Source organism: Jaculus jaculus, chromosome 5 (assembly GCF_020740685.1).
Source record: "Jaculus jaculus isolate mJacJac1 chromosome 5, mJacJac1.mat.Y.cur, whole genome shotgun sequence".
Taxonomy (NCBI): domain Eukaryota; kingdom Metazoa; phylum Chordata; class Mammalia; order Rodentia; family Dipodidae; genus Jaculus; species Jaculus jaculus.
Window position 1 is genome coordinate 104018657 of NC_059106.1, and position 8380 is coordinate 104027036.

Genomic DNA, 8380 nt, shown 5'->3' on the forward strand with positions numbered 1-8380 from the left:
GTTGTTCTAAAAAAAAAAAATAGTCTGTAATGTTTTAGGGGTATTAGTGGCCTCCCTAACAACTCACTGAGAGGTATCTCACCCCTGGTTCTGAATTTTTCCTGTAATTTTCTATGGCTTCTGGGCACATTACACATTCTCATAGAATACTTCTGTGTAAACTCTCTTTTGTAACTCTCTTTTTAAAAACATATGTTATTTATCTAGTGAAGCTGTAGGTTTCCACATGGCTTATTGATAACATCTTTACTTTTTATTAGCCCTCCTCCCCCCACCCTCCTTTTCTTCATCACCTCCACTGATTCAACTTAGACCATTCCAGCCCAAGGATTGTGCCCCTCTACTAATGTATCTATAATCTCTTCATCCTTCACTCATAGCCCCTTTATAGCTTCCTGGCCTCTAATACTGACTTTTATTCCAACTCAAATATTAATCTAAACATTTGAAGTTAGGATCCACATATGAGAGAGAACATGCAACATAATCTTTTCCAGCTCCATTCATTTCCCTGCCAATTTCATAATTTTATTTTTCTTTGCAGCTGAATTCATGTGCCATATCTTCTTTATAAATTGAAGGGCATCTAGGCTGGTTCCATTTCCTAGCTATTGTGAATAGAATAGCTAAATATGGATGAACAAGTATCTCTTTAGTAATGTTTGGAGTCCTTACAGTATATGTCAAGGAGTTGTATGGGTGGGTTATATGGTAAATCTATTTGTAGTTGTCTAAGGAACCTCCACATTGATTTCCACAATGGCTATACCAGTTTACATTCCCACTAACAACGGAGAAGGGTTTCTTTCCTCACATCATTGGCACCATTTACTGTCATTTGACTTTTGTTTGTTTGTTTGTTTTGTGAGGTAAGATTTCACTCTTAGCTCAGGCTGAACTGGAATTCCCTAAGTAATCTCAGGGTGGCCTTGAACATGGTTATCCTCCTACCTCTGCCTCCCAAGTGCTGGGATTAAAGGTATGTGTCACCTTGCCCAGCTTTTTAATTTTTTTTAAATTATTTATTTATTTATTTATTTATTTATTTATTTATTTATTTATTTATTTGAGAGCGACAGACACAGAGAAAAAGACAGATAGAGGGAGAGAGAGAGAATGGGCGCGCCAGGGCTTCCAGCCTCTGCAAACGAACTCCAGACGCTTGCCCCCCCTTGTGCATCTGGCTAACGTGGGACCTGGGGAACCGAGCCTCGAACCGGGGTCCTTAGGCTTCACAGGCAGGCGCTTAACCGCTAAGCCATCTCTCCAGCCCCCAGCTTTTTTAATTTTATGAGATTCCAATGGTTGATGAGTGGTCATACTACCTGAGTAACTGTTATTGAGAAAGTTCTTTCCTATGTCTATATCTTCAATGACTTAACCTATCTTTAACTCTAGCAGTTTCAGTGTTTCAGGTCTGATATTAAGCTCTTTGATCCATATGGACTTGATTCCTGTGCATAGAGAGGAATAAGGATCTTTTTTTCATTCAGTTTTCCCAGTACCATTTATTAGGCTGTCTTTTCTCCAGTGAATATTTTTGGCTGTTTTTTTTTTTTTTTTTTTTTGGTCAGAAATCAGGTGGCTATAGTTGCCAGGGTATCCTCTATTCTTTTCCATTGATTCCCCTAGTGCCAGTGCCATGCTGCTTAATTTTTTTTCTTTTTTGAGGTAGGGTCTCAATCTAACTCAGGCTGACCTAGGTTTCACTATGTAGTCTCAAAGTGGCCTCAAACTCACAGCAATCCTCCTTCTTCTGAGGTGTGTGCCACCATGCCTGGCTCTATGCTGCTTTTGTTACTATGGCTCTGTAAAAGATCTTAAAAATGGTGGTACCACCAGCCTTATTTTGTTGCTGAGAATCACTTTGGCTTGGGCTGGACAGATGGCTTAGCGGTTAAGCGCTTGCCTGTAAAGCCTAAGGCTCCCAGTTCCAGGCTAGGTTCCCCAGGACCCACATCAGCCAGATGCACAAGGGGCCCCACACATCTGGAGTTCGTTTACAGTGGCTGGAAGCCTTGGCAGGCCCATTCTCTCTCTTTCTCTCTGTCACTCTCAAATAAATAAATAAGAATGAACAAAAAATTTTTAAAAAAATTACTTGGGCTACTGGAGGGTTTGTTTCTTTTTTTGGAGGGGGGCAGCTTACAAATGAATTCATGAATGGATATATTTCCATTTCTTTAATTTTAATTTTATTTTTATTTATTTGAGAGCAACAGACACAGAGAGAAAGACAGATAGAGGGAGAGAGAGAGAATGGACGCACCAGGGCTTCCAGCCTCTGCAAACGAACTCCAGACGTGTGCGCCCCCTTGTGCATCTGGCTAACGTGGGACCTGGGGAACCGAGCCTCGAACCGGGGTCCTTAGGCTTCACAGGCAAGCGCTTAACCACTAAGCCATCTCTCCAGCCCATATTTCCATTTCTTACTGTCTTCTGCAATTTCTATTTTTTAAAAATAGTATTTATTTGAGAGGTAGAAAGACAGAGAGAGAGAGGGAGAGAGAGAGAATGGGTGCATCAGGGCATCCAGCTACTGCAAACGAACTCCAGCTGCATGAGCCCCCTTGTGCATTTGGCTTACGTGGGTCCTGCAGAATTGAAATGGATCCTCTGGCTTTGCAGGCAAGTGCCTTAACCGCTAAGCCATCTGTCCAGCCCAATTTTTCTTTCTTTTTTTTTTTAATTAAAAAAAAATATTTGCGGGGCTGGAGAGATGGCTTAGCGGTTAAGCGCTTACCTGTGAAGCCTAAAGACCCTGGTTCGAGGCTCGGTTCCCCAGGTCCCATGTTAGCCAGATGCACAAGGGGGGGCAAGCGTCTGGAGTTCGTTTGCAGAGGCTGGAAGCCCTGGCGCGCCCATTCTCTTTCTCTCCCTCTATATGTATTTCTCTCTGTGTCTGTCGCTCTCAAATAAATAAATAAATAAATAAATAAATAAATAAATAAATAAATAAATAAATAATATATTTGTAATCAGAGAGAGAGAGAAAGAGAGAATGGGCACACCAGGATCTCTAGCCACTGCAAATGAACTCCAGATGCATGTGCTACTGTGCATTTGGCTTTATGTGGATACTGGGGAATCAAACCCAGGTTATTAAGGCTTCTCAGGCAAGCGCCTTAACTGTGGAACTCTCTCTCCATTCTGTAATTTCTCTTTTGAGTGTTTTAAAGTTTTCATTGTAGAGATCCTTCCTTCCTTGGTTAGGTTTTTTTTTTTTTTTTTCCAAGGTTCTTTCTTTCTTTCTTTCTTTGAGGCAATTGTGAATGGGAGTGTTTTCCTTATTTCAACTTCAGCATGTTTGTTGTTGGCCTTTAGGAAGCTATATTTTTATGATTTCTATGTGCTAATTTTGTATCCTTTGACTTTGCTTAAAGTACTTATCAGCTCTATCATTTTGCTAATGAATCACCTCATCTGCAAATAATGATAATTTGACTTCTTCCTTTCTTATATGTATTTTTTAAAATATTATTTTTCTTTACTTGTTTGAGAGTGACAGACAAAGAGAGAAAGAGGCAAATAGAGAGAGAGAGAATGGGTGTGCCATGGCCTCCAGCCGCTGCAAATGAACTCCAGATGCATGTGCCCCTTGTACATCTAGCTCACGTGGGTCCTGGGGAACAGAGCCTCGAACCGAGGTCCTTAGGCTTCATAGGCAAGAGCTTAACCGCTAAGCCATCTCTCCAGCCCTGTATCTTTTTTTTTGTAAGTTTTTATTAGCAATTTCCATGATTATAAAAAAAAATCCCATGGTAATTCCCTCCCTCCCCACCCCCCACACTTTCCCCTTTGAAATTCCATTCTCCATCATATTACCTCCCCATCGCAATCATTGTACTTACATATATACAATATCAACCTATTGAGTACCCTGCTCCCTTCCTTTCTCTTCCCTTTATGTCTCCTTTTTAACTTACTGGCCACTGCTCCTAAGTATTTTCATTCTCACGCAGAAGCCCAGTCATCTGTAGCTAGTATCCACATATGAGACAAAACATGTGGCGCTTGGCTTTCTGGGCCTGGGTTACCTCACTTAGTATAATCCTTTCCAGGTCCATCCATTTTTCTGCAAATTTCATAACTTCATTTTTCTTTACCACTGAGTAGAACTCCATTGTATAAATGTGCCACATCTTCATTATCCACTCATCAGTTGAGGGATATTTAGGCTGGTTCCATTTCCCAGCTATTATAAATTGAGCAGCAATAAACATGGTTGAGCACGTACTTCTAAGGAAATGAGATGAGTCCTTTGGATATATGCCTAGGAGTGCTATAGCTGGGTCATATGGTAGATCAATCTTTAGCTGTTTTAAGAACCTCCACACTGATTTCCACAATGGCTGGATCAGATTGCATTCCCACCAGCAGTGTAGAAGGGTTCCTGTTTTTCCACATCCCCGCCAACATTTATGATCATTTGTATTCCTGATGGTGGCCAATCTGACAGGAGTGAGATGGTATCTCAATGTAGTTTTAATCTGCATTTCCCTGATGGCTAGTGACGTGGAACATTTTTTTAGATGTTTATATGCCATTCGTATTTCTTCCTTTGAGAATGCTCTATTTAGCTCCATAGCCCATTTTTTGATTGGCTTGTGTGATTCCTTATTATTTAACTTTTTGAGTTCTTTGTATATCTTAGATATTAATCCTTTATCAGATATATAGCTGGCGAAGATTTTTTCCCATTCTGTAGGTGGCCTCTTTGCTTTATTCACTGTGTCCTTTGCAGTGCAAAATCTTTGTAATTTCATGAGGTCCCAGTGATTAATCTGTGGTTTTATTGCCTGAGCAATTGGAGTTCTATGCAGAAAGTCTTTGCCAAAACCAACATGTTGAAGGGTTTCCCCTACTTTTTCCTCTAGCAGTTTCAGAGTTTCAGGTCTGATGTTAAGGTCTTTAATCTATTTGGACTTAATTCTTGTGCATGGAGAGAGAGAATAATCTATTTTCATCCTTCTACAGATATATATCCAGTTTTCCCAACACCATTTGCTGAAGAGACTGCCTTTTCTCCAATGAGTATTTTTGGCATTTTTATCGAATATCAGGTGGCTATAGCTACTTGGGCTTACATCTGGGTCCTCTATTCTGTTCCACTGATCTACATGTCTGTTTTTGTGCCAGTACCACACTGTTTTTGTTACTATGGCTCTGTAGTATAGGTTAAAATCAGGTATGGTGATACCACCAGCCTTATTTTTGTTGCTCAGTAATATTTTAGATATTCGAGGTTTTTTGTGATTCCAAATGAATTTTTGGATTTTTTTTTCTATTTCCATGAAGAATGCTTTTGGAATTTTGATAGGGATTGCATTAAATGTGTAGATTGCTTTAGGTAAGATTGCCATTTTCACAATATTGATTCTTCCAATCCAGGAACAGGGGATGTTTTCCCACTTTCTAGTGTCTTCTGCAATTTCTCGCATGAGTGTTTTAAAATTCTCATTGTAGAGATTCTTTACTTCCTTGGTTAGGTTTATTCCAAGGTACTTTATTTTTTTGTATGCAATTGTGAATGGGAGTGATTCTCTGATTTCATCCTCTGTGTGTTTGTTGTTAGCATATATGAAGGCTACTGATTTCTGTGTGTTTATTTTGTATCCTGCTACATGGCTGTAGATTTTGATCAGCTCTAACAGTTTGCTAGCAGAGTTTTTAGAGTCCTTTATGTATAGAATCATGTCATCTGCAAATAATGATAACTTGATCTCTTCCTTTCCAATTTGTATCCCTTTTATGTGTGTCTCTTGCCTTATTGCTATGGCTAAGACTTCCAGAACTATATTAAATAAAAGTGGGGACAGTGGACACCCTTGTCTTGTTCCTGACTTTAGTGGAAAAGCTTCCAGTTTTTCCCCGTTTAGTAATAGGTTGGCTGTAGGCTTGTCATAAATAGCTTTTATTATGTTGAGATATGTTCCTTCTATTCCCAGTCTCTGTAGGACTTTTATCATGTAGGGATGTTGGATTTTGTCAAATGCTTTCTCTGCATCCAATGAGATTATCAAGTGATTTGTGTCCTTCAACCCCTTTATATAATGTATTACATTTATAGATTTACATATATTGAACCATCCCTGCATCTCTGGGATAAAGCCTACTTGGTCAGGGTGAATGATCTTTTTGATATACTCTTGTATTCTGTTTGCCAATATTTTATTGAGAATTTTTGCATTTATGTTCATGAGGGTGATTGGTCTGTAATTTTCTTTTTTTGTTCTATCTTTGCCTGGTTTTGGTATCAGGGTGATGCTGGCCTCATAGAAGGAGTTTGGTAAAATTCCTTCCTTTTCTATTTCCTGGTAAAGCTTCAGAAGCAATGGTGTTAGCTCTTCCTTAAAGGTCTGGTAAAATCCAGCAGTGAATCCATCTGGGCCTGGGCTTTTTTTAGTTGGGAGATTATTGATAACTGTTCGGATCTCCATGTTTGTTATAGGTCAATTTAAGTGATTAATCTCATTTTTTTTAAGCTAAAAACCTGTATTTTTAAGTCTAATGTAATGTTTAACAACCTGCGGTTAATCAAACATTAAATTAGGTAGCTTATCCAAATGGATCTCGCAGATGTACTGGTGATGGAAACCCATCAGGGCATCACTCGACCACTGAGCACATGGTCAGCCTTTCCCCTCCTTTTCCATCAGGGTCCCCACAAACTGCCTGCCAAGGGTGGTTAATTACAGACCCGAGTCACTGCCCATACACTTGGTTTCAAGTTATGTTTGGGCTGAGGTGGCTTAACGGTTAAGGCGCTTGCAAAAGTCAAGGAGCCTAGGTTCGATTCCCCAGTACCCTAGGTGGCAAATGCATCTGGAGTGAGTTTGTAGACCAAAGGACTTGGCGCGTCCATTCTCCATGTGCCTTTCTCTTTCAAGTAAGTATAAAGCTCCTGTCCAATCCAACTTCCAACCTGATCACACATCCCAGTTGGGTTGGAAATCACCCAGGGCAGCGGACATGTTGTGGAAGGGAAAAGCGTGCGAATACGTGTGCCCTGGGCACTTTAGCCTTGAGTGAACACCGCCTGCCCCCTCCAGGGCCCGGAAAGGCAATGTGGCTCCCGGTTAAAGGGGCCGCCCACAGTGGGCCAAGCAGCCCCAGTTATGCGCCAGCGCGAACTGTGGCGCAGCAGCTAGACCCCCAAGGCCACGTGCAGGCGCCGCTGGGGCTCAAAGGCAGCGCGAGATTAATCTCATTTTGATTTAATTTAGGTAGGTCATATAAATCAAGGAAATCATCCATTTCTTTCAGATTTTCATGCTTTGTGGAGTATATGCTTTTATAGTATGACCCTATGATTTTTTGAATTTCTCTGGAATCTGTTGTGATGTTACCTTGTTCATCTCTGATTTTATTAATTTGTGTCTCTTCTCTCTTTCTTTTGGTCACATTTGCTAAGGGTTTATCAATCTTGTTTATCCTTTCAAAGAACCAACTCTTTGTTTCATTAATTCTTTGGATTGTTTTTTGTTTCTATTTCATTAATTTTTTTTTTTAATTTATTTATTTGGAACGACAGAGACAGAGAAAAAGACAGATAGAGGGAGAGAAAGAGAATGGGCGCGCCAGGGCTTCCAGCCTCTGCAAACGAACTCCAGACGCGTGCGCCCCCTTGTGCATCTGGCTAACGTGGGACCTGGGGAACTGAGCCTCGAACCGGGGTCCTTAGGCTTCACAGGCAAGCGCTTAAACGCTAAGCCATCTCTCCAGCCCTATTTCATTAATTTCTGCCCTAATCTTTATTATTTCTTCCCGTCTACTGATTTTTGGTTTGCCTTGTTCTTCTTTTTCCAAGGCTATAAGGTGAAGCATTAGGTCGTTTACCTGTGACCTTTCTAATTTCTTAATATAGGCACTTAAGGCTATAAATTTACCTCTTAGAACCGCCTCATTGTGTCCCAGAGATTTTGATATGTTGTGTTCTCATTATCATTTGACTCTGAATTTTTTGATTTCCTTCTTGATTTCTTCATTGACCCATTCATCATTTAGTAGTGTATTGTTTAGTTTCCATGCTTTTGTGTATGCTCTATAGCCTTTCTTGGTACTGATTTGTAGTTTAATTCCATTGTGGTCAGATAGAATGCAAGGAATTATTTCAATTTTCCTGAATTTGTTAAGATTTGCTTTGTGTCCTAATATATGGTTTATTTTAGAGAATGTTCCATGTGCTACTGAAAAGAATGTATATTCTGCAGGCTTTGGATGAAATGTCCTGTGTATATATGTTAGGTCCATTCCTTCTATGACCTCATTTAGTCCAGATGCCTCTCTGTTTATTTTTTCCTGGGATGACCTGTCAGTTGATGAGAGTGGGGTCTTAAAGTCACCCACTTCCACTGTATTTGGTGTTATCTGTGACCTT

General features: G+C 40.2%; 1 non-coding gene across 1 annotated transcript; it reads right to left on the reverse strand.

Moving 5' to 3' along the window:
* Positions 1-7064: 7064 nt before the first annotated feature.
* LOC123461363 lies at positions 7065-7197 on the reverse strand. Its single transcript, XR_006637647.1, has one exon. It is a non-coding gene; the product is annotated as a small nucleolar RNA SNORA76 (small nucleolar RNA).
* Positions 7198-8380: the final 1183 nt, after the last annotated feature.